The 27,178-nt window shown below is 38.4% G+C and overlaps 1 long non-coding RNA gene across 2 annotated transcripts; it reads left to right on the forward strand.

The window, feature by feature from the left end:
• Positions 1 to 1,794: 1,794 nt before the first annotated feature.
• Positions 1,795 to 25,761, forward strand: LOC125103049 (uncharacterized). 2 transcript variants are annotated; one of them, XR_007128272.1, is made up of 5 exons: positions 1,795 to 2,095; positions 2,746 to 2,828; positions 3,093 to 3,182; positions 6,268 to 6,445; positions 25,634 to 25,761. It is a non-coding gene; the product is annotated as an uncharacterized LOC125103049 (long non-coding RNA). The 2 variants fall into 2 exon arrangements; XR_007128271.1 differs by lacking the exon at positions 2,746 to 2,828.
• The last annotated feature ends 1,417 nt before the right edge of the window (positions 25,762 to 27,178 follow it).

The following is a 27,178-nucleotide window of genomic DNA, read 5'->3' on the forward strand; positions in this document are numbered from 1 at the left end:
GCATGTTTTTCTCGGTTAGTGCTCTGAATATATCATGCCAGCTCTTTCTGGCCTGCCAGGTCTTTGTTGATTAGTCTGCCGTCAGTCTAATATTTCTACCACTGTATGTCACAAACCTCTTGTCCTGAGCTGCTTTCAGGATTTTCTTTTTGTTACTAAGACTTGAAGTTTTACTATTAGATGATGGGGTGTGGACCTATTTTTATTGATTTTGACAGTGGTTCTCTGTGCCTCCTGGATCTTGATGCTTTTTCCCTTTGCCGTATTAGGCAAATCTCTATTATGATTTACTCCAATGTACCTTCTGCCCCTCTGTCTCTTTCTTCTTCTTCTGGGATCCCAATTATTCTAATATTGTTTTGTCTTATGGTATCACTTATCTCTCGAATTCTCCCCTTAGGGTCCAGTAGCTGTTTGTCTCTCTTTTGCTCAGCTTCTTTATTCTCCATCATTTGGTCTTCTATATCCCTAATTCTCTCTTCTGCCTCATTTATCCTAGCAGTAAGAGCCTCCATTTTTTATTGTACCTCATTAATAGCTTTTTTTATTTCAACTTGGTTAGATTTTGTTCTTTTATTTCTCCAGAAAGGGATCTTGTTTCTCCAGAAAGGGATTCTCTAATATCTTCCATGCCTTTTTGAGCCCCCATAGCACCTTGATAATTATCATTCTGAACTCTAGTTCTGACATATTACCAGTGTTTGTATTGATTAGGTCCCTAGGCATCAGCACTGCCTCTTGTTCTTTTTTTTTTTTTTTTTTTTTTTTGTGGTGAGTTTTCCACCTTGTTATTTTATCCAGATAAGAATATATAAATGAGAGAGTAAAATACTAAAAGTGTGGCAAAGACCCCAGAAACATATACACCACCCAAATCAGAAGAGACCTGAAACTGGGGGAAGAAGAAAAGGGGGGAAAATAAAAAATAGAAATATATATAGAATACATATAGAAATATATAGAAATATATATATATATATATATATATATATATATATATATATATATATTAGACTGGTGAATAGAACAGAGCCACCCACTTGATTTTGGGTGTATTCTGGTCTCTTAGAAGAAAATACCTCCCAAAATTTTAAGGAAAGAAAAACTTATATATATATACAAAAATAAGGGTAAACACAATGAAGGGATGGAATATAACTGTAAAGATGAAAATCAAAAAGGATTCTGAAAAAGGAATTGTAAGATAAGTTGGTTGGAAAAAGAAAATAAAAAGAGGTGAGAATGTGATCAGTCTGGAGCTAGATTTAGTGTATATTTTGATCTATTAGAAGAAATTATATCCTAAAATTTTAAAGAAAAAAACCTATATGTATACAAAAAATAAAGTTAAATACAATGAAGGGATAAAATATGACCATAACAATGAAAATTTTAAAAGATTTTTAAAAGCTATTGATAAGGTAAAATAGCTAAATAAGGTTAAAAGAGGAAAGCAGAAAAGTTTAAAAAAAATAGAATAAGAACAAAATAAAGTTAAAAAAATCTAACTATGCAAGACTAAAGGATCATGGGGAAAAAGCCATGAATTTTATGTGCTGTATTGCCATAGTTGTGAAGTTTTGCAGTTCTCATTGATCAGTGAACTTGGGCTTGGCTGGCTGTTCTCACTGATCTTCTGTGGGAGGGGCCTGTTGCCCTGATTCTCAAATGTCTTTGCTGGAGGCGGAATTGCACTGCCCTTGCCAGGGGCTGGGCTAAGGAATCTGCTCACGTTCGCGATCTCGGGAGCTTTTGTTCCCTGATCGCTTTCCGTAGAGCTCTGGAGGGCGGGAATGAAGATGGCAGCTGCCTAGTTTGAGGCCTGGAGGAACAGAGAGCTGACAGCCCCACTCCTCAGGGTGCTGTCAGAGATAAGCAGTCAGTTCCTCCCATCTCCCTGGTCTCCGGCCCCGCTCTGAGCTCACCCAGCCTGTGACTGAGCATTTCTATCTCTGGCACATGGCCCTGTTTGGAGTCTCCAGACCCAGCAGATTCCTGCTGCACTTTTCCTCCTGGGAAGGAAGGTGAATCTCCCTGGATCTGCCCCTCATGGGTCCCTGATCCAGGAGCAGTGGCCCAACTGCCTCATATCAAGGTAATGTGGATCTGAAAACCCCTCCTCAGGTAGGTCTCTGCAGCGGCTTCCCCACACCGATTCCTGGGAGCTCTGTCACACTCAGATGCCCCTGGTCTGTCTGTGACCTGGTGGGTCCTGAGACCCCACTGTCCCCTCAAGGGCTTCCCCACCTCCCCCTTAGCCTCTGGAGCAATGTCCCTCCATGGAGCAAACTTCTGAAAGTTCTCATTTTGTGCTCTGCTGCTTGCTGGGAGCCGCCCCTCCCCCAACAGTCTCTCTTCCCGTGGCTTCGGATTCACTTCTCTGCACGTCCTACCTTCCCGAAAGTGGTCAGTTCTCTGTTCCTAGAATTGCTGCTCTTCTTCTCCTCGATCTCCTGTTGAGTCTGTAGGTGTTCAGAATGGTTTGATAACTATCTAGCTCAACTCCTGGGATCTACTGCCATTTCAATTTCCTATTCCTCCACCATCTTGCTTCCTCTCTGCTCTTTTCTCTTGGTGGATGGCATTCCATTGCCCATTATCACAATTTTTTTATCCATTTACTGTAGATACTGTTTTTATTCCCAGTTTGTTTTTAATGAAGTGTTTTAATGAAGGTTTTGTTTGTTTGTTTGCTTGTTTGTTTTTACTATTCTGTTAGAGTCCATATATATGCCTTTCTTTTAGGTATATCCACAACCGGCATTAGTGGGTATATGTGTGTCCAGATGCCAAGAATTTATTGAAGTCATTGCATGAAGGTGTATCAGGTGTGAGTCTCATTTGCTCTAAATTATTTTAATTTTAGCCATTTTGTTGCTGTTTAATATCATATTTTGCACTTGCTTTTCTTTCATGACAAATAATGTTGAGTACCCTTTGATGTATTTATTGACCATTTGGAAATTAGAAATAAATTATGTTTATTGAGAATTTCTGCAAATTGGGAAAAAGCCTTCATTTTTCAAGATGTTTCAAAGCCATCAGCTGGGAAAACTGTCACAAAAACCTTGCATATCTGCAATGACTTGAAGTTTTGTGACAATGTCTAAAGATGTTCGGTGCCCAACTTGATATCAACAGTGAATATTAATTCCTGACAGGCACCCCTGCAGACATTAAAGGTAAGCTAAGAACTCACCCCAGAAATTTACATTGGCCAAAGTGAAGAGGGACCCTGATCTTGTATATGATTCTCCAGGACTGTAAGAATTTGAAGTGGAACAGACACTCAGGAGAGGAAGAGATAGCTCTGCCATTGAGTTCCGTTAAGAAAGTCTCCTAGGGGGCACCTGGATGCCTCAGTGGGTTGAGCCTCTGCCTTCGGCTCGGGTCATGATTTCAGGGTCCTGGGATCGAGCCCCACATCAGGCTCTCTGCTCAGCAGGGAGCCTGCTTCCTCCCCCTCTCTCTCCGCCTGCCTCTCTGCCTACTTGTGATCTCTGTCAAATAAATAAAATCTTAAAAAAAAAAAAAGAAAGTCTCCTAGGGAAGGAGTGGCTTGGCATAAAGAGTGTGCACCATGGGTGAGTTTCAAAATATTTTATCACCTGTCACTGTAGGTATCATATGGATGCCAACTGTAAAAGACTTATACCTTAACAGATGCATGTTAGTCCTGGAGGAACTGTCTGGATGTAGACTTCCAGAGACTGTTTGTCTCTATGCTAGAGACAAACATGGACACCAAAGGTATTTGGGGGGAAAAAAATATACTACGAGTAAACCCCTCTCTTCACACTTTGGCTTAGACCTGGGCTCTAGGTTCAAGGTTAAGAAATCTAAATTCTGTTATTAATCAGTATTGTTAAACAATCGTGTGCTGCCATGCAAATTGATATGTATCCCTATAAGCAAATTTGTTTATAAATGAGGACAGTAGGGACAACTGGGTAGCTCAGTCGGTTAAAGGTCTGGTTTCGGCTCAGGCCATGGTCCCACGGTCCTGGGATCGAGCCCCACATTGGACTCCCTGCTCATTTGGGAGTCTGCTTCTCCCTCTCCCTCTGCCCCTACCCCTACCTTGAGCACACACTCTCTCTCTCACTCACTTACTGTCTTTCAAATAAATAAATAAAATCTTTTTTAAAATGAGGACAGTATTATTTGTCCTCATTTCTCCTCATTTGTTTCAGGTACTATAGGTTCAGAATTGAAAATCCATCAAGCCTGTCATCAACAGAAGATATTGTTGTTGGATAATTAAATGGCTACTATTGTTTCAGATTCTCTCTAGGTTTGCTGTAAGAAATGTAAAACACACAATATAAAAAATACTTCCATTTGATGTACATTTAGATAGAAAAACACCATTTAAAAGTTGTTCTGAATTCCAAAGAAGCAATAGCCACATTTATAAGACTTAACCTTAAGAAAATTAAAAAAAAATAAAAAATCTATTTGTGATAAGTCTCATGACCTTTAGCTTTTTAGCAATATAATTTGAAATGATAGAGGGGAAAGCTTGCAGCATATGAAGTATTTTCATTAGATAGGCATTTAGATACAAGAAAACTCCATTTAAAAATAATCTACATTTAGAATACAAGCCATGGTAATATTTATAAAAGCTATCAAAATTTTTTAAAAAATTTAATTGTTTAGTGACAAGTCTCATGACCTTTAGATCACCTATTGCATTCATTTTTATTTTAGTCCTTTTAATTATCATCCTGATACTCATATATCTTACAGTGAATTAATTCTTATGTGGGAGAGTTTCATCTTCTTTGTGGGGGGTATGAGTCATTATTCCTTTCATCTTATGCACAGCATTTCCCCATAGTCATTTGGGTAATAATGAACTATTTAAGCATTTCTGAATATAGAGAGTAAAGCATGAGTTTGATGGTCATTTATTTGGAGTGAGGAAAATGATCTTATAATGTTGGTGATTATGCTAATTACTTCAGTGGGGTGGGTTGGGTTTGGGAATAGAGAACAGGAAACATGAGAAACTAATAATATTGCTAAAACACACCAACAGCATCTATAAATGATTTAACTTTATGTAGCATGAGAAACAATAGGTTAATTAAAATTGCATAGGATACTTTTAGATTAAAATTTGATCAACTTTTACGTCCTCTGTCTTTACCTTTATTAGTTTCTATGATCCTTTGAATTTTTTTGATCCTTTGAATGTTGATGTCAATATCTTCTATGCCAATTTCACTTGCTCCACTGCAAAACTTAAAGAAATCATTGCCCTTAATATTACCTATACGAAGCAGACATTTTAGTCCCTTTGAGAAAACACGTCTCTTGGTTAGCTTGCTTTTATAATAGTTTTGGGAAGCCCAAAGGCTGCATATAAATAAGTGTATTTGAGAGTCCTTGGCAGAGTGGTGCATAATGTGGAGGTAATCACTAAGATATAGTAAACCGAATTTCAATTAAAGCCAGCTAACGCACTAGAAAACGAACATAGCTAATTTAAACAAGGTTTGGTGGAGGAAAAACAAAATCACTTCCTGCTACTCTTCTTGAAGAGGCTTGCACATGTTATTTAATTATTAGTACCGTTGCTCTGAATTAGTTAGGTAACCACAGCCCTGCTAGATGTTGCAGAAAGTAGACAGAGATGGGGGATACTGGCTAGAGTTGACATTCTCCTTCAGTTGGTGGCAAAATAAGGACGTACCAAGCCATCTTAGTGAGAACATGTCAGTTGGCCTGGAAAGGTAAAAAGAGAATTGGGGAGACACTTCATGGATAGGAGCAGGTAATAAAATATTGGTTTCTTTTCCTTACTATATATCTCAGAATAGATATGCATGGGGCGATCCCTTAATATTTTCAGACCAGCCTTGGTGTGCATGTTTTGCTTCGTTCTTAACCACAGACATGTTTTATAGAGCCACATTAAGTCATCCTGCAGAAAGGAGAAAATAAATATCAGTAATCAGAAAAGGAATATTTGTGAGTTACAGTCTCCTATGAATGATACTTAATGCGAATATGCATTATAACTGTATAATACTAGCTTAAAAACACTATTCTGATTCAGTGGGGAATTCACCCAGGATTCCTGTTCTGGATTTTAAACAAATGTCATGCAAATGGCGTTCATTTGTTCCATTAAAATCAATTGAATGTGAAATGGCAGAAACTGCTGGTTGTCTACCGGTTTCCCTTCTTCTTTACCTAATACGTGAACTTCTCAGTTTCCCCTAAATGCACACCCAGATAAGAACTGTTATTTTCTAGCTTCTCGTAAGTTTGGAGTGACTAAATCCTGGTCATGATCCAGCTGAAGAGAGAGGATGCCTTCTGGAGAGATGGATCCTTCCCATTTCTCCTTTCCACTGTGTGGGAGATCCTCCAATAAGAAACCACTCAACGTACCTACCACTCCTATGTCAGAGAGAAATAAACTCAATAAAAGGTAAATATAAAAGATCTTGCATCTTGAGGTCTCTTAATTATGCCTGCTTTGCCCATTGGTTGAATCATACAGCCTCTTTTGACGGGTCTAATATTAACTGAATTTTGGAGAGGATTTTATTGGCTTCATTTTTCTTAGGGTAAAATATTAGCCACATAATTTCCTACTGTGTACACATATACCCTACTGGTAAATTATTTTTAAAATGATACCCCTCAAAACGAACCCATCCTAATATTTTTGCAAGATCAGTATACCCCAAACTAAATGGTCAGACTATGTGCCTTTCCTCCCTGCTTTTGGTGGAACCCTTTCTGCCCTCCACCCCCACCCCCCGCCCACACCTGAGCTTACTATCACAGCACTTTGCTCATGGGGAAACTCTCACCAGAAAGTTCCTGTGAAATCTCAGGCATTATCAAGCTAATATTTGATAATAGTAATGTTTGAAGACATCTCTATGGGACTGAATAAGGCCAATAAAGTACTATAAGGCTTACATTTACCAAAATATTGATAGCACTTATGTACAACGATAGTGATATTTTTCTTCGAAGAGATTTTTCTAAGCATGATCATCTTAGCAGGAGTCCACAAATCTCGATCGCTCTTTTCCCCTAATTCTCATATCCTTGTGCTGCTGAAACTTGGCTTGCTAGTATTTTGTACAGAATGTTTACGGCCATCTTCATCAGAGATATTGGCTGGTAGTTGTCCTTTCTCGTACTTTCATTATCTGGCTTTGAGAAAATGACTTCGGGAATGGGCCCTCCTCTTTAATTGTTTGAAGAGTTTGAGAAGAACTGGCATTCATTATGTTTTTGAAATGTTTGGTAAAATTCACCCGTGAAGCCCTCTGGTGCAGTGCTTTGCTTTAGGGGGAGGTTTTCAGTCTCATTGGTTACTACTGGTCTGTTTAGATTTCTGATTCCTTCCTGTTTCAGACTTAATAGGATGTGTATTTCCAGGAAATTCTCCATTTCCTCTAGGTTGCCTAGTTTGTTGGTGTGGAGTGGATTGTCTTTTATGACCCTTTGTATTCCTGTGGTATCAGTTGTAAAGTCTCCTTTTTAACTTATAATTTTATTAATTTGGGTCATCTCTCTCATTATTTATTTATTATTTATTTATTTATGGTCAGTCTAGCTATAGGTTTTTCAATTTTGTTTTTTTTTTCCTTCCAAAGAACCAATTCCAAGTTTTCATTTTTTTTAAATTTTTTCATATTTTATAAGCATATAATATATTTTTATCCCCAGGAGTACAGGTCTGTGAATCGCCAGGTTTACACACTTCACAGCACTCACCATAGCACATACCCTCCCCAATGTCCATAACCCCACCCCCCTTCTCCCAACCCCCTTCCCCCCGGCAACCCTCAGTTTGTTTCATGAGATTAAGAGTCATTTATGGTTTGTCTCCCTCCCAATCCCATCTTGTTTCATTTATTCTTCTCTTACCCTCCTAACCCCCCATGTTGCATCTCCACTTCCTCATATCAGGGAGATCATATGATAGTTGTCTTTCTCCAATTGACTTATTTCACTAAGCATGATACCCTCTAGTTCCATCCACGTCGTCACAAATGGCAAGATTTCATTTCTTTTGATGGCTGCATAGTATTCCATTGTGTATATATACCACATCTTCTTTATCCATTCGTCTGTTGATGGACATCTAGGTTCTTTCCATAGTTTGGCTATTGTAGACATTGCTGCTATAAACATTCGGGTGCACGTGCCCCTTCAGATCACTACGTTTGTATCTTTAGGGTAAATACCCAGTAGTGCAATTGCTGGGTCATAGGGTAGTTCTATTTTCAACATTTTGAGGAACCTCCATACTGTTTTCCAGAGTGGTTGCCCCAGCTTGCAATCCCAACAACAGTGTAGGAGGGTTCCCCTTTCTCCGCATCCTCGCCAGCATCTGTCATTTCCTGACTTGTTCATTTTATCCATTCTGACTGGTGTGAGGTGATATCTCATTGTGGTTTTGATTTGTATTTCCCTGATGCCGAGTGATATGGAGCACTTTTTCATGTGTCTGTTGGCCATCTGGATGTCTTCTTTGCAGAAATGTCTGTTCATGTCCTCTGCCCATTTCATGATTGGATTATTTGTTCTTTGGGTGTTGAGTTTGCTAAGTTCTTTATAGATTTTGGACATTAGCTCTTTATCTGATATGTCGTTTGCAAATATCTTCTCCCATTCTGTCAGTTGTCTTTTGGTTTTGTTAACTGTTTCCTTTGCTGTGCAAAAGCTTTTGATCTTGATAAAATCCCAATACTTCATTTTTGCCCTTGCTTCCCTTGCCTTTGGCGATGTTCCTAGGAAGATGTTGCTGCGGCTGAGGTCGAAGAGGTTGCTGCCTGTGTTCTCCTCAAGGATTTTGATGGATTCCTTTCTCACACTGAGGTCCTTCATCCATTTTGAGTCTATTGTCGTGTGTGGTGTAAGGAAATGGTCCAATTTCATTTTTCTGCATGTGGCTGTCCAGTTTTCCCAACACCATTTATTGAAGAGGCTGTCTTTTTTCCATTGGACATTCTTTCCTGCTTTGTCGAAGATGAGTTGACCATAGAGTTGAGGGTCTATTTCTGGGCTCTCTATTCTGTTCCATTGATCTATGTGTCTGCTTTTGTGTCAGTACCATGCTGTCTTGATGATGACAGCTTTGTAATAGAGCTTGAAGTCTGGAATTGTGATGCCACCAACTTTGGCTTTCTTTTTCAATATTCCTTTGGCTATTCGAGGTCTTTTCTGGTTCCATATAAATTTTAGGATTATTTGTTCCATTTCTTTGAAAAAAATGGATGGTATTTTGATAGGAATTGCATTAAATGTGTAGATTGCTTTAGGTAACAGACATTTTCACAATATTTATTCTTCCAATCCAGGAGCATGGAACATTTTTCCATTTCTTTGTGTCTTCCTCAATTTCTTTCATGAGTACTTTGTCATTTTCTGAGTATAGATTCTTAACCTCTTTGGTTAGGTTTATTCCTAGGTATCTTATAGTTTTGGGTGCAATTGGAAATGGGATTGACTCCTTAATTTCTCCTTCTTCTGTCTTGTTGTTGGTGTAGAGAAATGCAACTGATTTCTGTGCATTGATTTTATATCCTGACACTTTACTGAATTCCCGTACAAGTTCTAGCAGTTTTGGAGTGGAGTCTTTTGGGTTTTCCACATATAGTATCATATCATCTGCGAAGAGTGATAGTTTGACTTCTTCTTTGCCGATTTGGATGACTTTAATTTCCTTTTGTTGTCTGATTGCTGAGGCTAGGACTTCTAGTACTATGTTGAATAGCAGTGGAGATAACGGACATCCCTGCCGTGTTCCTGACCTTGGCGGAAAATCTTTCAGTTTTTCTCCATTGGGAATGATATTTGCGGTGGGTTTTTCATAGATGGCTTTGATAATATTGAGGTATGTGCCGTCTATCCCTACACTTTGAAGAGTTTTGATCAGGAAGGGATGCTGTACTTTGTCAAATGCTTTTTCAGCATCTATGGAGAGTATCATATGGTTCTTGTTCTTTCTTTTATTAATGTATTGTATCACATTGATTGATTTGCGGATGTTGAACCAACCTCGCAGCCCTGGAATAAATCCCACTTGGTCGTGGTCAATAATCCTTTTAATGTACTGTTGAATCCTATTGGCTAGTATTTTGGTGAGAATTTTCACATCTGTGTTCATCAAGGATATTGGTCTGTAGTTCTCTTTTTTGATGGGATCCTTGTCTGGTTTTGGGATCAAGGTGATGCTGGCCTCATAAAATGAGTTTGGAAGTTTTCCTTCCATTTCTATTTTTTGGAACAGTTTCAGGAGAATAGAAATTCGTTCTTCTTTAAATGTTTGGTAGAATTCCCCCGGGAAGCCGTCTGGCCCTGGGCTTTTGTTTGTTTGGAGATTTTTTTTTTTTAAAGATTTTATTTATTTATTTGACAGAGAGAAATCACAAGTAAGCAGAGAGGCAGGCAGAGAGAGAGGAGGAAGCAGGCTCCCTGCTGAGCAGAAAGCCCGATGCGGGGCTCGAACCCGGGACCTGGGATCATGACCTGAGCCGAAGGCAGCGGCTTAACCCACTGAGCCACCCAGGCGCCCCATGTTTGGAGATTTTTGATGACTGTTTCAATCTCCTTACTGGTTATGGGTCTGCTCAGGCTTTCTATTTCTTCCTGGTTCAGTTGTGGTAGTTTATATGTCTCTAGGAATGCATCCATTTCTTCCAGATTGTCAAATTTGTTGGCGTAGAGTTGCTCATAGTATGTTCTTATAATTGTCTGTATTTCTTTGGTGTTAGTTGTGATATCTCCTCTTTCATTCATGATTTTATTTATTTGGGTCCTTTCTCTTTTCTTTTTGATAAGTCTGGCCAGGGGTCTATCAATCTTATTAATTCTTTCAAAGAACCAGCTTCTAGTTTCATTGATTTGTTCTATTGGTTTTTTTGGTTTCTATTTCATTGATTTCTGCTCTGATCTTTATGATTTCTCTTCTCCTGCTGGGTTTAGGGTTTCTTTCTTGTTCTTTCTCCAGCTCCTTTAGGTGTAGTGTTAGGTTGTGTACCTGAGACCTTTCTTGTTTCTTGAGAAAAGCTTGTACCGCTACATATTTTCCTCTCAGGACTGCCTTTGTTGTGTCCCACAGATTTTGAACCATTGTGTTTTCATTATCATTTGTTTCCATGAATTTTTTCAATTCTTCTTTAATTTCCTGGTTGGCCCATTCATTCTTTAGAAGGATGCTGTTTAGTCTCCATGTATTTGGGTTCTTTCCAATTCCAAGTTTTCTATTGTTTTCCTGTTCTCAAATTCATTTATTCCTGTGTTATTGTATTCTTTTCCTTCTTCTAACTTTGGGCTTAGTGTGTTCTTCTTTTTCTAGGCCCTTTACATGCAATGTTAGGTTTTATTACTTGAGGTCTTTCTATGTTCTGGATGTATGTACATATAGCTATGTACCACCCTCTTTCTACTGCTTTTGTTGCATCCCATAAGTTTTGGCATATTGTATTTCCATTTTTGTTTGTCTCAAGATACTTTTTTATTTTCCTTGTAATCTCTTGCTTGATCCATTGGCCGTTCAGGAGAATCGTGTTTAATTTCCATGTATCTGTGAGTTTTCTAGTTTTCTTCCTATTATTGATTTCTAGTATCATACTATTATATAGAAAAGGTCTTCTTTATTCTTTTCTTTTTTTTAATTTTTTTTTATTTATTTGACAGAGAGAGAGACTGCAACAGAGGGAACACAAGCACAGGATGTGGGAGAGGGAGAAGCAAGCTTCCTGCTGAGCAGGGAGCTCGATGCAGGGCTCAATCCCAGGACCTGGGATCATGACCTTGGCTGAAGGCAGATGCTAAATGACTGAGCCACCCAGGTGCCCTTAGAAAAGGTTTTCTTGCCATGAGTTCAATATTCTTAATTTGAGGAGACTTGTTTTGTGGCCTAACTTATGATCTGACCTGGAGAATGTTCCACGTGCACTAGAGAAGTATGCATACTCTGCTATTGTTGGATAGAATGTTCGTTATATATCCGTTAGGGCCATCTGGTCTCTAGTGTTATTTAAATGTACTGTTTCCTTATTGATTCTCTTTTTGGTTGATTTGTCCAATGTTGAGGTATTCCAGTCTGCTAGTTAGGATTTTTCGTTGGGTGCTTCTGTGAATAGAAATTTAGTCTGCCAAAATCCAAGTGCTGGCGGCTTTAAGCCCTATCCTTCTTCTCCATCATAGTCTGACCTTCTGTAGTCAAGCCTCGCATTCCCCTGCAGTCCCTGTGAAGTGAGACCCGAATGGGCTTCCCAGGAATGACAATGCTGGGGGAGCTGGATGTCCACCTTGGACTCTCTTTTTCCTACTGTGGGAAGCATAGACTGGGGCCAGGGGGATGGCTCTTGGTGTGAGACAATGCCAACCTTGGGAAGGGGCCACTCGGTCAGAATATGTCTGTTTCTCTTGCCCCTCTGATGCAATCCTTCCTTGTCTCTGTGACCCAAGGAAGGGCTCAGCCTCATCCCCTCTGTTCTAAGATCTTCCCGATGGTATCTGGTCTATGAATAGTTGTTAGTTCATCTTCTTATGAGGGGTACTGAAGTCAGGAATGGCCTTTGTTGCTATCTTGATGCCACCAGAACTCTATTAGTTTGTAAAGATGGAATGTAAGATTAGAGTGGGGGTTGGGGAAAATTAAAAAACAGTGAGAAATTATAAAACCAAGATAAAAAAATCATTTATTTTAGAATCTATTTAATAATCTCAGACATTCAGAGTTATAAAGGATGATTTGTAATGATACACTTTTTTCTATATGCCCCCAATAAGCAAGGAAAGTTAAATAAGGGGGCCCAGAACCAGTGTGTTATAATCACAGAACTGATATTCTTCAGTAATATCTAAGAGATCAGGGAAAATTCTCTTCCACATTTTTATTTTAGTTTGTAAAAACTTAATCATTTTCTCTTAGACCCCTCACACACAGGGAAAAACAAAACAAAAAAAAACAAAACTCCGGCATACATTCCCCTTTTCTTATTCAGTACTTTGATCTCTAGAAACCAATTTTAGATATTAGCACTCATAGACATATATACACAGACTAGTTTTCCTAAAATCAAGTGTATCCTGGTAGGACATTACCTTCTGTCTGCCTGACATGAGACATTGTTTTCTAGCATGTTTAACCATCCTTCATGCCTCTGAAACTATTTCAGTGGTAAAGAAATACCTATTTTCCTCTGAGTTTGTTTCTATTCTGAATTTGTAAACTTTGCTATGTTATACGTGCTGCCATTGATCTTTTTTGTTGTTGTTGTTACTACTACTTTTAAACAAAGGGTCTTGCCAAATTCCTTGCTTTACAAACATTAAACACATGGGTACAGGCATGTACACACACAAACACATACACAGAGGCAAGTGTGTGTTGCGTTTACATGTAAAAACTTGGGTCTCCAAGTCATCTGGGATTCAGGAACCCTGTCTCTGCTGAATACTTCTCCAGTTGCCTTAGTATACTATGGTCAAATGACCACATGTTCTCAGCAGAAGAGGGAAACACAAGGAAAACTGCCACATCATGGTAGACCCAAATATCTAAGCATATTGCTGGGGGAAGAAAACAAAACAAAATTGGGCCTTTTGGCTTCTTCCCTTCTTGTTAAAATCTAACAACCACTTGCCATCTTGTGAAACAAGCACAGTAACTATGGGATGGCTTTTTACAGTCTCTTGGAGAGGAAGACCAACTCAATGAGAGCAAAGAATTGGTACTAGAGCTAGGTCCTAACTCCACAGCGTTCAGGAACTGAGAGAAGATTGGTGAGACCCCTGCCCATTTTCAAATGACCTTGGACTGGGTTAAGAGTCAATAATTGTCTTATCCCCTCCACAACTACCATTTTCACATGGCCTCAAATGGTTTCTCCAGCCCTGTCACTCCTCAGTGTGGTGTTCAGTCAATGAAAGAACAAACGACTTGGATTCTCAACCTGCCTTTCTAGAAACTCATGGTGTGCTAATGTCACATAATTTATCCTGTTACCCTCTTTAAACCAAGGGGGTAGATGAGGTGATCAGAGTCCTCTCAAACCCTAAAGTTCACTGACATGGAATGTAGAATTTAACTGATTTGGAAAATAAGGTCTAGATCGTTATTTACCCCGTGCCTATATTACTACTCTTCACCAACAGAGACAAAACTTGACATTTGATGTCTTCACATTGAAGATGTTTACATTAAAATTTTAAATTCAAAATGTGTAAAATTTTAAACTCAAGATGGGTTTCTTCTGATTACTTGATAGGTTTTCTTCCTTTCAACAAATGTTTAAGTATTAAAATTTTCACTTTAAGCCAATCTGACACAATCAAATTTTGATGGAAAAAGTAAATAGAAAATATCAAACCTATCCCAAAGCAATAAATAACTTTTTGATTTTCCAATAGTTTTATTTATTATTGCTATTTCTTCTGTACATAGCTGGTTCCCATTCAGTGGCTTCCAAATAGGCTTTCACCCCTCAAATCCCAAGACAACTTTGAAAGAATCACGAGGCTCAGGAAACGTTTCAGGATCACTTAGAAATTTTTGAGAACTATAGCAAATATAACAGCCTCATAGAGATAGGCCTTAAGCAATTTTTGTAAATACTATTTGTCATCACAGTGGTATTTATAAAGCTGATTTTATTATGGGATTGAGAAACAGAACTTTTGAAATATATTAGGAAAATGTTGTATCTGTCCATACAGGCAAACAGTGTGTAGGATAGCCTTGAAAATGATTTGCTCATTGGCCTGGAACAGGACTTGATTGATCGAGTGACTAGAGAAGTATTCCCAGTTCCAAGAATGTTCCAGGGAAGGAATGTAAAGAAAACTCCACCTGCGTTAAGTGTTCTGCATTTCAAGTCTATTAAGTAAAAATTAAGTACTTAAAAGCATAGTTAGGTTTCCGATTAAGGTAGACGAGGTGTCAGTACTGAAACATTTAAAATATATCCCCTAAGTCTTTGAAATTCTTTGGATATATTTGGACATATTTTCCTTGTGGCAGAATGTGGGTCACGGAGAATAATCTTTCATTTTTAAAATAGAAATATACTGATGCATAAATGTATTGCTTCTAATGTATCCGTCTGCAGGGTATTATTTTTCTCATAACAGGAAATGGCAGAAGTAGGTAACTATATTCTTCTGGTATCAAACGGAACTGAGCGATCCTTTGCAATTACAATGCATAGGCTTTACTGGTCCTGGTGCAGGAAGCATAACAATTTGCATATTTTAATTTAGAGGTTAGAGACCCCTGTCAAAGTAACATCTTGGACCAGGCCAGCAAGGAGAAATCGAGAAGAGAGAAATAATTGAAAAGGCAGTTCCCAACAAAATGAAATTTGTCTCGTTGTCACTTAAGGTTGTCTTCTTGTCTTTCTGAGGGAGCAAGGTCAGCTTAAGAATGAAGGGAGAGTAGAGCACGGTAGACCACTAAGGACCCAAGGATAATTTTTTTTAATAACAGTGGCAATTGCAATATATATTTATGAAGGGGAGAGGAAAAGAATGCACACCAGCTTTCTGGGTAAGAGTCAGCCAGTGTCCTTTGAGTCGAAATATTGCAGACGTGTCCATGACAGATCTCAAGTTTGTCCTCAAAGACAAGCAGGTTACAGAGGAGACGAAGTACTTAATGAAATAATTTAGTGTGACATATTGATATTGAAGTCTGGAAGGCAGAAAAGGATTTGCAACAAAATTAAGGTATGTCCCTCTTGAAACATTCCCCATTTCTTTCTCTGAAGGCTGAGAGGAGGTTTTCATGAGAAAAGGAGCCCCTTTTATTTCTCTCTCCAAGTTCATGCCAAAACATAGATGCCAGCATGAAGTTCAACATTTGCAACCTCATGAAAATCTCATTGGAATAAGGTCCAGAGGAAAATCAAGTATGAAATGGGTCTTGGTTATGTTTTAGAAAGGTTTTAATCTCTCCAACGTCATGTGTTTTCAGTTAAAATGTGCATTAGTAAAAAACTCAGGCCCCAGCCATGAAGGGACGTAGGCCTGGGGAATGTCAGTTTTAGGTACAGGCAGTGGAAGACAGCTGGGGATATTATCAGGGCATAAAAACAGCAGCCAGATTTCAACTCTCGAGTGGGGCCAAACGTTGTCATAAGTATCTGGGAACATTAAAAAAAAATGCATGCTTTAGAAAATGAAGATAAGTATTTCATGTTCATGATATAGTTGCATCATTGACATAGAAAGAAAAGGAAAACATCCACATAAAAGCCATATTCTGTGGTTGACGAGTTAGGTTCTATTCTAATACGTTGGAGGGAAGCTGGGCATCACGATGGCTGACTGGGTCAGGGATTCTCAACTGGTGGGACATTGCTTATCCATATTTGCAGAGGAGCTGGGTAGGGAACACAAAATGTGTGAAAAGTGCCCCCCTCTGTTCCCTCGTTGTGAATCAAGGGTAGAGCATTAGTTGCTATTTTGAAGAATCAGAACATTGGGCTAGGGTACTAGTGCTCTGCCTGGGAAACCGTGGACAGATCCGTTAGGAAGCCTACACATGAGTTTTTGTCATCTTGAAAGGATGGATGCTTTCATCTGCCTCACAGTTTTCATGGAACTACTTAGGTGAATGTGCTCCTTAAAATGTTGACTGCGTTTTGGATTTAGGTTTTTCATATGAATTGACAGATGAACGTGCATACCCGGCTTCTAGATACTGGTGAACCCATCAGCTCCGTTGATTTCCCTATAGCTAAGTCTCAAGCACTTAAACTTCCTCTTTGGTCCCAGTCATATAAACAATGTAATCACCAGCTTCTCCTCACTTACCTGCCCAGGGCATCTTATAAGAAAGAGTGGGCTTGTTCTCACAAGTACATTTCCAAAATATGTGACAAATATTGCTCCAGGAATATTTCCCAAATTTCTTCCCCACCTCACCCCCGGTTATTTTTCCCCTTTGAAACATAGTAAGAAAATAAGAAAATGTATTTTCCACAAAGCATCTATAATAATGAGGTCATATAAAATGCCTACAGCTTCTGGTAAGGTGCTGCTAAGTGGCAATTTTGGAAAGAAAGTTTATGGAATTTACTTGGCACTGCTGAGCCTTTCCATTTAAAAAAAAAAAAAAAGGAACGAAAGACCACACAACACTTGCTATGAAAAGATATTACATTTTCTCCAGAGAAGTAACACTTCCTCCTTTGTTTGGAGGCTCTCCAGTGACTCTAAAACATTTTTGCAGATTACTCTACCTAAGGTTTTTTAAACTCACAAAATAGCCTTGAAGTAATAAAATGGAAACTGTTGGTATGCCAGTCAAAGACAGATATAGAAACAGTAGTCCTAAGAAAATGTGACCTGTCTAAAATCTCCTTTAAAACGCTGATGGACCCAGAAATAGAATCCAAGCAGCTGACTGTAAGCACTGGGCAACACTTCCTCTCTTTATAATTATTATTGTTCAAAGCCTTTGCATGTAAACCACCTCTTGCTCCTTAAGGATAGATGAGGTCATGCTAACAATATCCCCATTCTTCCCATAAGAAATACTGCGGTCATGGCCGATGAGCTAACTCACAGAACGTTCATGGGCCACAGTGAACGCACACATACACACACACACCAGCACACACACACACACACACACACACGCACAAAATCCCATTCTTGGTTCAGTTTGTTTTTGTTTTCTTAAAACAAGCTTTAGTTGGAATTTTAATTTCAAGCTTTGGCCCACAGTTGTAGCCGAAATTTCACACTCTGTCCTCTTCTGTTCCTACTTGTTCCACCCTCCCTAAGTCATGTAATGAAAGAACTAGACCACAGGAGAATGGGTTTTTAACAGATTGTATAATGGAGCTATTGTCACTTCCACAAAGGCTGGTCATTAAACTCACAGGCATTAGGGACACGAAACAGAATTTGGAAGGTGGGACGTATTCAAATCTTGACCGTGATAGCAGTTAAAATTCTCACATCAGAATTATACTTGGTCTTAAAGATGTTGAAAAAGACATGAATATTGGGGCATCTGGGTGCCCCGGTCAGTTAGGTAAATGTCTGCCTTCAGCTCAGGTTTTGATCCCAGGGTCCTGGGACTGAGTTCTGCCTCTGGCTCCCTGCTCAGCCGGGAGTCTGCTTCCCTCCCTGCCCTTCCCCCCCCCCCCCCCCCGCTTGTGCTCACGCATGCACCCCCTCTCTGTCTCTCTCTCAAACAAAATCTTTTAAAAAAATGAATATTTTTAAGGAAAAAATACAAATAGTATCTTGATATAATATAGGTAATTTGTACAATTTATATATACCTTTTCCTGTACAATACTACTGATAAGAAAATGAGAAAGATTGTAGTAGTAAACAGAAATTGGCTCTTCAAAGACCAGCTGAAGTTACAGTCGAAGGTTACTTCATCCTCGTGTATGACTGTTGGCACACACTGGATTTTAGGCACAAGAGGGCAAACACAACTACTAGCTTCATCTTTTTTTTTTAAGATTTTATTTATTTATTTGACACATTGAGAGAGACAGCAGGAGAGGGAACACAAGCAAGGGGAGTGGGAGAGGGGGAAGCAGGCTTCCTGTGGAGCAGGGAGCCCATCCCAGGACCCTGGGATCATGACCCCAGCTGAAGGCAATGCTTAAGGACTGAGCCACACAGGCGCCCTACCTTCATCTTCTTTAAATATGAAAAGAGGGCATTCTGGCTACTGTGCTGGCAGTCTGCAGTTCCCAACTCTCCCTCTGCTGTCTTTCCATTACAATGCTCATGAAAACAGGAAAAGAGATACAGTTTCAACAACAGTGAAAACTTGAAGGGTTTGTCAAAAAACGTCAGGCCAACAAGGTGGGGAGTCAAGGAGGGAAAGCTTTAGCCTGGAGGCAGAATGACAAAGCCAGGTGGGTTCCTACCCAGGTGAGGGATTTTCTATCTACACCACCTCATGGAGGCACAGGTGTACCTTTCTGGTTTGTGAAAGCTCCTCCATGTGGGATCCAAACACACTCTTCTCCCCTTTGGCTCCACTTTAGTCTTTAATGCACCTTTGCCCAATAGTCCTAGGGAGTGAAACATTACTGAGGCCAACATGGGTGTGGCTAACCTTTTAGACCCAGATGTTGGAATATTTATTTCACCATTTAGAGATAAAGAAATCTTGCCATGCAGCTCATTAAATAATAGCATGGGCTTTGGATTTAAAAAAAGAAAAAGCCTAATTACACATCCTGGTTCCACTCTTTTCTACCTCTTTTATTTCAGAAAAGTTACTTAATCTCTGAAAGCCTCATTATTTTTGCCTTTATAAGGGATAATAATAGTACATTTTTTTCATAAGATTTTTGGGAAAAAAATCATTGAAATAATATATCCAAAATGTTTAAATGGTGTTTGGCATATAGTTAAGTGCTCAATAAATATTTTTAATATGTTCAAAAACTAAAATGTAATTACAGAATTAAAATTATTAGAAGTAATAAACCATATCAACATTATGGAAAATTGAGCTTTTAATAAGGAATAAAATCTTAAGTGTCTTAGAACCCAGAAGGAAAAAAAAAAAAACAAAACAAGGAAATGGAAACTGATGTGGGAAACAAAGGCAGAAGAAAAATTCTTACTTACTTACTTACTTACTTACTACCTACAGCAAATTGACGAGTCCTTGAAACAGGCAGAGTGACATTGCTCTAGGAACCCAGCTGCAATGATGTTAATACTTTGCTAAAGGCAAGAGCCAATCTCAGCCCAACCCCTAGGGTCCTGTAAATCTACTTTAACATATAAAAATTACTTTGGAAACTTCCCTTATCTCGACCCCCCAAGATACGTGTTGGCAATCATCCCCCAAGTATATGACCCACCGATATACATCTGAAGGGTCTCATTGACTAAGCTTTTATTAGACAGTAATAAATGATCTTTTCCCAATGATAGCCAGCCCCCTCAAGGTCCTGGAAACCTTGCTTCCAAAATTCCTTGGACACCTATGCTCTCCCTTACCCCCTCTCAACTTGAAAGTGTATAATGGGTCACTCCTCATGACCCTAGTGCTGGTCTCTCTGCCCATGGGTCCCGTCCCTGTGCTTTAATAAAATCACCTTTTTGCACCAAAGACTTCTCAAGAATTCTTTCTTGGCCACTGCATTGTAGGCAATGTCTTTCCTACATCAGAAACAGTGATAGAAAAAATGATAGATATTAAAGTCAGAGAAACATCATCAACATATGCTTATCATCATAAAGAAATAAAAGTAATAAATTATAATGGAAGCCAAACTTACTAAGCTCAATACTTCAGTATGTAAAATAAATTAGGTTCCAGTCAAGTAAATGAAGAAAAACCATTAGACATAGATCTATACAGTTTTGCTTTCTTTCTTGTATACGTGTGGTTTCAACTTTTAGAGAAATCTGAATCCAGGAAAAGCATTAAAGAAGTTACAACAAACCAAACCACAAAAACCAGAATTGTATCACAGGTTTTTTGGTTTTTGTTTTGTTTTGTTTTTTCCAATAACACAAAATTCTAGAAACCAGTCAAGCAATGTCAGGGCTCACATTTTCAATTGTTCAATTACTGATAGAAGTCAGACAGGTCATGCAAGCAAGTGAAGTAGTGTGTGTAAGTAGGGCTAACTGAGGACAGCAGGTTCTGATGAAGGGTGGTGGTAGCCACTGGACTCTAGTTCTGTGTCACTAGGTGAGAATGCTATCCAGGGCTGCCAATCATTCTAGTCTTTTGTGAAAAGCTAGGACTATGAATTTTTATGTGAAGTCTCCAGATTTTTAAGGTCATCAACAAATTCACATTTTTCTGTTACAAGCCAAGAAAAACACATTAGCAGGCAAATATATGGCCTCTAAACTAATTCCAGGTAGGCAGTTCATACAGAACAGAGCTATAACATAAGCAAACACGTTCCATTTCTAGCCAAGTTTTTGCTCCTGTATAAGAGAAAAACATATTTTCATATATCGATCATTTATTTTCATACACTTCATGTGTATCACAGCTTTTCCTATCTTTTGCTTTTAACTTTTTTCCTTATAGAATGGATTTCTTTTAGGCAACCTATAAATGTATTTTGTGTCCTCTCTCTCTCGCTGCATGTGTATTATATCAATTGTATAAATTGATATATTGATAAATTGTATAAATTATATAAATTGTATAAATTGATATAATACAATCCCTCTCTGTTAACTAGGGTCTAGACCATTTAGATTTGATGTGATTATTGACATTCTATTGTCCTACCATTGATTTCTATTTGTTCCATTTTCCTTTCTTTTTCTTTTCTGCCTTCTTTTTGAGTATTACTTATGACTTCATATTACCTCTTTTGTTGGATGGAGCATTTATTTTAGTGTTTACTTTAGGGTCTGTAGGTATATATCCTTAACCATAAGAGTCCACCTTTAAGTGATATGATACAAATTCATGTATACCCTAAGAAACTTAAAATGATCTATTTCCATTGTTCCCTCTGAGCTTTTGAGCTATTGTAACTAAATATTTTGCTTTGATATATGTTATAAATCATATTGCACAGTTATTAATTTTGCTTTAAATAGCAAATCCTTTTTAAAACTATTTAAATAATTTTCTTACAAAGCTTTACTATTCCCAAAGCTCTGTATTGCCCACAGGTTTTGTATATTTGAATAGTCTTTGAGGTTTTTGGATCTTGGGATATAGGCTTTTCAGCAAATGTGATTATGTCTGTTATTTTTTCAAATATTCTCTGTACTTGGTCTTTCAGCAGCTCCAATCATGTTTATTTTTCCCAGTGCTCACTGTTGTTATACCCATATTTCTTTAGCCTTTAATCTTCTACATTAAAAAAAATTAACTTTTTATTGATATGTCTTCATTTTCACTAATCTCTTCTTCTGCAATGTCTAATCAGCCATGAATCCTACTCAGTGATTTTTTTCACCTCAAATATGGTAGTTCAATTTAGTTTTTGAAAAGTCTATCTTCTGGGGTGTCTGTGTAGCTCAGTGGGTTAAGCATCTACCTTCAGTTCAGGTCATGATCCCAGGGCTCTGGAATCAAGTCCTGCATTGGACTCCCTGCTCAATGGGGAGTCTGCTTCTCTCTCTGCCCCTCTCCCTGCTTGTGTTTTCTCTCTCTCACACATATGCTCTGTCTCATGTTCTCTCTCTCTCTCTCTCAAATGAATAAATAAAGTCTTTCAAAAAAAAAGTTTATCTTCTATGTCTCCATTTTAAATATTCACTCCTTCCTCTAACTTCTTGAACATATGGCATACAGACATAATAGCTTTTTTAATGCTCTTCTTTACCAATTCTGTCATTTGTGTATTTCTGGTTCTCTTAAGATCTTATTTTTGCTCCACTCTTTCTCTCTGTGGAGTACTCAGCTGTATATATCAAGAGTTGATACACTTTTTCTGTGAAAGACCAGAGAGAAAATACATTAGGGTTTGCAAGTCATTTGATATGTCACAACTATACATTTGTGCCAGTGTTGTGAGAAGCCACCACAGACAATACGCAAATGAATGGTTGTGGCTTATGATAAATATATCCTCTTATTCTAGTGTTTCTTTTATGGGTTGATAACATCCTTCTTGACATCAAATTATATTTGTCAGGTAATAAGATTACTATGTCAGTTCTCTTTTGACTCATATTTGCTTGATACATCTTTTTTTATAGAATGTATTATTAAATCTTTGTGTTTTTTGCATGAATTATTAGAGTCCATACCTTTTGATTCATGTTTAGGTGCTTTTATAGATAACTATAACTACTAGATAAATACAACTGCTATTATACTGGTACTTATTTTTCATGTAAACTTCACCTTTTTCTTTTCTCTACTCATCTTTTTTATCTCATAGATTGTAATTTGTTTTGCTATTTAAAATGTATACATGGCATTTTTTTTGTTACTATGATAATGTCCTCTCCAAAGACCCAATAATCATGATTATATTCTTGTAGCAAATTTTTAAATTTGTATTATGTATACACACACACATCTATATGTATATGAGGTATATATGTTTTAAGAATTGTATATATTCTTCTTCTAACAAAACCAGTGATGAATGTAACTTTCTGAAGGGACGTTTTCCTTCACAAGACAAACATCTTAATTCAGTCTTACTACTCAAATTTGCTATCTCATCAAATTGAATCATGTTAACTTTTAGTTCTGGGTTATTGTATAATACCTCTTCATTTGCTCTAGATTCTCTCTCAAGTTTTGCCAACAATAACTGTTAGCCACAATATCCATTCAACCTACTTAACTTCCATCATATTCTGGATGCGTTCTTTTCTCATTTGATTATATCCTCTAAAGTTGTTTGAATTGGGGTGTTAGCTCTTTCCTTTGCTTTCTATTTAGTAGTATTCAGATTTTCTCTTTCTCTTTTATATTCTTTAATTTAATTATACTCTGTCTAGGTGTGGGTTTTTCTATAACATCCCTATTTGGTACTCAGTTGTCTCTCTAAATGCAAGATTTTTCATGTTTCTTTAATTCTGAGAAAAATGCCCACATTTGTATACATCGTATTCGCACTTAGAACTTTGTTGTGGTTCATTTTTCTTCTTTTATATGGCTAATACTGTCTAATATCTCTATATCAATCATACTGTTTTAAATTCTTAATGTGTCAGTTCCAATATTTTTGCTTAAGATGGTGTATGTTGCCCAGTCTGTGCTTTCTCATTTAGGTAATTGTAGGTTTTGACATCTAGTTATTCTGGTTCCTGTTTTCCTGGTGCATCAGATACTCTGTTTCAGCAGGAGCTCTAAAAAGAAAAGATGATCTTGAATTTCTGGAAATGTGTTTGGAGCAAGGGCCAAAGGCCAGACTCCAGTCTACATGAATTGTGGGGAATTTAAAAATAGAGGAGGGGGTAAGCCCTGGGACAGAGTGTCCAGGAACCACAGAAGCTCATGCATTCCAGGCTGTTAACTGTCACTCACAGGAGTTGCATCCTGCTGGTGACTCATGGCTCATTTTTAATGGTAACACAGCAATGGGAGGAGGCTGTCTGTCTAGGTTGACATTCATCAGCAAATGAATATGGAGGCAGGGGTGGGGGGGGTGGGGACAGTGAATGCTCAAGGGCAGCTGGTCAGCCTTCACCTGTCTTTGACAATTCATCACTCAGGCAGGGCCTCTGTGCTGCCTCAGTATCTCAGGGACACCGCCTTAGTGATCTGAGCTGCTGTAGCAGACTTCCAGTGAATGGGCCGATGAGCTTGTCCACAGACCAACATAGGGGAAAGGCAAGTGCCAAATTTGAAAGGCTTTTCTCCACTCTCTCTTCCCAACGTCATGTTTGGAGCACGTCCATAGGATACAAATCTTGCGGAAGGATGCGAGCCCTGACCCTTTCCACATGCAGTGATTTCAGACATCCCTCAGCCTTTTCAGGGCCGTCTGTTAGTTATTTCGGTTAGCTTCTCAGAGACATTTTCCCATAGTGACAATATGACAAAATAAACTTGTAAGGTTGGTTTGAGGAGACAGAACCAGCAGTAGGAGCCATTTCACCATCATGACAAGAACTGGCACCCTCCAGGTCAGCGGCTTCGTTAATTTTACAAGTCGTTTGCATTTGTTTGCTTGTGTTGTTACTGTTGTCTAAATAGTTAAAAACCCTTCTTCCAGCTTGGGTCTGTTGGCATAGTTTTCTCGCTCAAGGGCTCTTATATATTCATCAATATGTGCACGAGTCATTATACGTTGAAGAGTTCTGGGCTGAAGAGTGGTGGCCATATCCATGAGAACAGCACCAGTTTAAATTCTTGTCGTTCAGACTGAAGGGAAGTGGGAGAGCTTGAGCTAAGATCGTTTCCTGTCACTGGATCTCATTTAAAATACTGCTCTCCTGTGAGCAGTTAAACAGACAAAGAACAGATTGTAGTGTGAAAGAACTTGAATTACATTTTTGCCTGCCCCCCCTCCCCCAGCACAGTTTGGAGGCTTTTTCAAAATTAGGTATCAAAATGCAAAAAATAGAAAACAAATTAAAATGCAAAAAATACCACTTACATGAAGTCCGTACAGTTTTAATTCTAAATATTTCTAAAAATTCTTCTAAGATTGAATGTATTTTTTTGTGTGTGTGAAGGGAGGTGAAATGGATAATTTGAATTACAAAAAAGCCTGGATAACCCCCCACACATCAATTTACCTGTGAACAAAAAGATTCACACTGAGAAAATGGGATTTAGGACTATTTGATAAATTACTATAGACTACTTGAATATTCCATTAGCAAAATAATAGCTCGTTATGGAACCTCAGAAGAATGTAGTATAATTACAATAGTACTATCCTCCCTTGGGGGGTGGGAGGAATGCAAATGTTAAAAATGATAGCTATTTAACCAATGTTAGGGAAAAAATGCCTCAAAACAAACTCAGAGGTTATATGATTTTTGGAACTCAGTGAAATTTTTGTAGTTTCCACCAGCTTTAATGAGTTGAACGTGTTTCTGCCAAGTGAGGGTTATTTGCATTCTTGGACTCATACAAACAGACACGTGCACACCGCATGTGATCGTGATGATAGACTTGCCTTAGTCTCTGTCAGACTTGGCTGTGAACACACCTGGATATATTTGAGAAGTGATGGCATGCTCCTACTCTCAGTACCAGGTGAAAATATTCTGGAAGATGATAATTGACCAAAGATGAGTCAGAGAGGGTATGATGGAGACCAAGGAAGACATGAAAGATGAAGGCAAAAAGAGAAGAGGAGATCATTGAAGCCTGGTGTCCAACATGTAAATATGCTGACTTCTAACAAAGAGCTCAAGTACAAAATACCAAGTTAACAATATCCCCCAAGTTCATGAGCTAATGAATTTGTAGCAATTAACCCAAATTATGTTGCAATTAACCCAAAATGATATAAAATGAAGAAACAAAAACTCATTTTCGTTAAGAATTTATCCTTATTGGGATGGCTGGGTGGCTCAATCAGTTAAACCCCTGCCTTCAGCTCAGGTCATGATCCCGGTGTCTTGGGATCGAGGCCTGCATCGGGCTCCTTGCTCGGCAGGGAGCCTACTTCTCTCTCCGCCTCTGCCTGCCACTTTGCCTCTTGTGTGCTCTCTCTCTCTGACAAATAAATAAATAAATAAAATCTTAGGGAAAAAAAAAAGAATTTATCCTTATTTTTAGGCCTGAGGTTAACTGTCACATTTAATAAACCACATGGGAAAAGAGAAAACCGTGCTAAGTCAAGTCATATTATCATTTTTTTTTCATTTTTTTTAAAGATTTTATTTATTTATTCATGAGAGAGAGAGAGGCAGAGGAAGTAGGCTCTTCATGAGCAAGGAGCCCAATGAGGGTCTCCATCCCAGGATCCTGGGATCATGACCTGAGCCGAAGGCAGATGCTTGGCCATCTGAGCCACTCAGGTGCCCAAGTCATGTTATCTTTTTAAGTTAAAAAGTTGCTTAAGAAAATAAAAGGTATAATTATTAACTTCAGCTGGGAGAGCACAAATCAGTAAAAACAAGACTGGACTTAACATGTTTTTTTCTTTGGTTTTTCCTTTTGTAAAGCTGAGGTAGTTGCCCAAATTTTAAAAAAAATTGCAAAATATTTCAAGACAAGAATTTCACAGTGAGCAGGGTTACTCATAGCTAAAACCACACAGTGCATTGGAAAAGAAAAGTAGGCAAACTGTATTTGCAGAATAATTAAGAAAGAAAATACATATTCAGACTACTGAACAGTTGTGCTTGTCAGCTTGCCTACGGTATTTTTTTTTTTTTAAGATTTTATTTATTTATTTGACAGAGAGAGATCACAAGTAGACAGAGAGGCAGGCAGAGAGAGAGAGAGAGAGGGAAGCAGGCTTCTTGCTGAGCAGAGAGCCCGATGTGGGACTCGATCCCAGGACCCTGAGATCATGACCTGAGCCGAAGGCAGTGGCTTAACCCACTGAGCCACCCAGGCGCCCTTGCCTACGGTATTTTATTAAAATATCCACATTGATAGGGTGAAGACAGGACCTTACCCAATTTGGTCGCTGCTCCACTGTCAAAGCCAGAACTAGATGAACACTCAGTATCTGCTGAATAAATAATACAGAATGTATGATTAACATGTAAGACTATATGCTTCAATATACAGCCACCTTCCCACTATTTGCACTAATAACAGTAGTCAGTGGCAGAATAG

Source organism: Lutra lutra, chromosome 6 (genome assembly GCF_902655055.1).
Source record: "Lutra lutra chromosome 6, mLutLut1.2, whole genome shotgun sequence".
In the NCBI taxonomy this organism is placed as follows: Eukaryota; Metazoa; Chordata; class Mammalia; order Carnivora; family Mustelidae; genus Lutra; species Lutra lutra.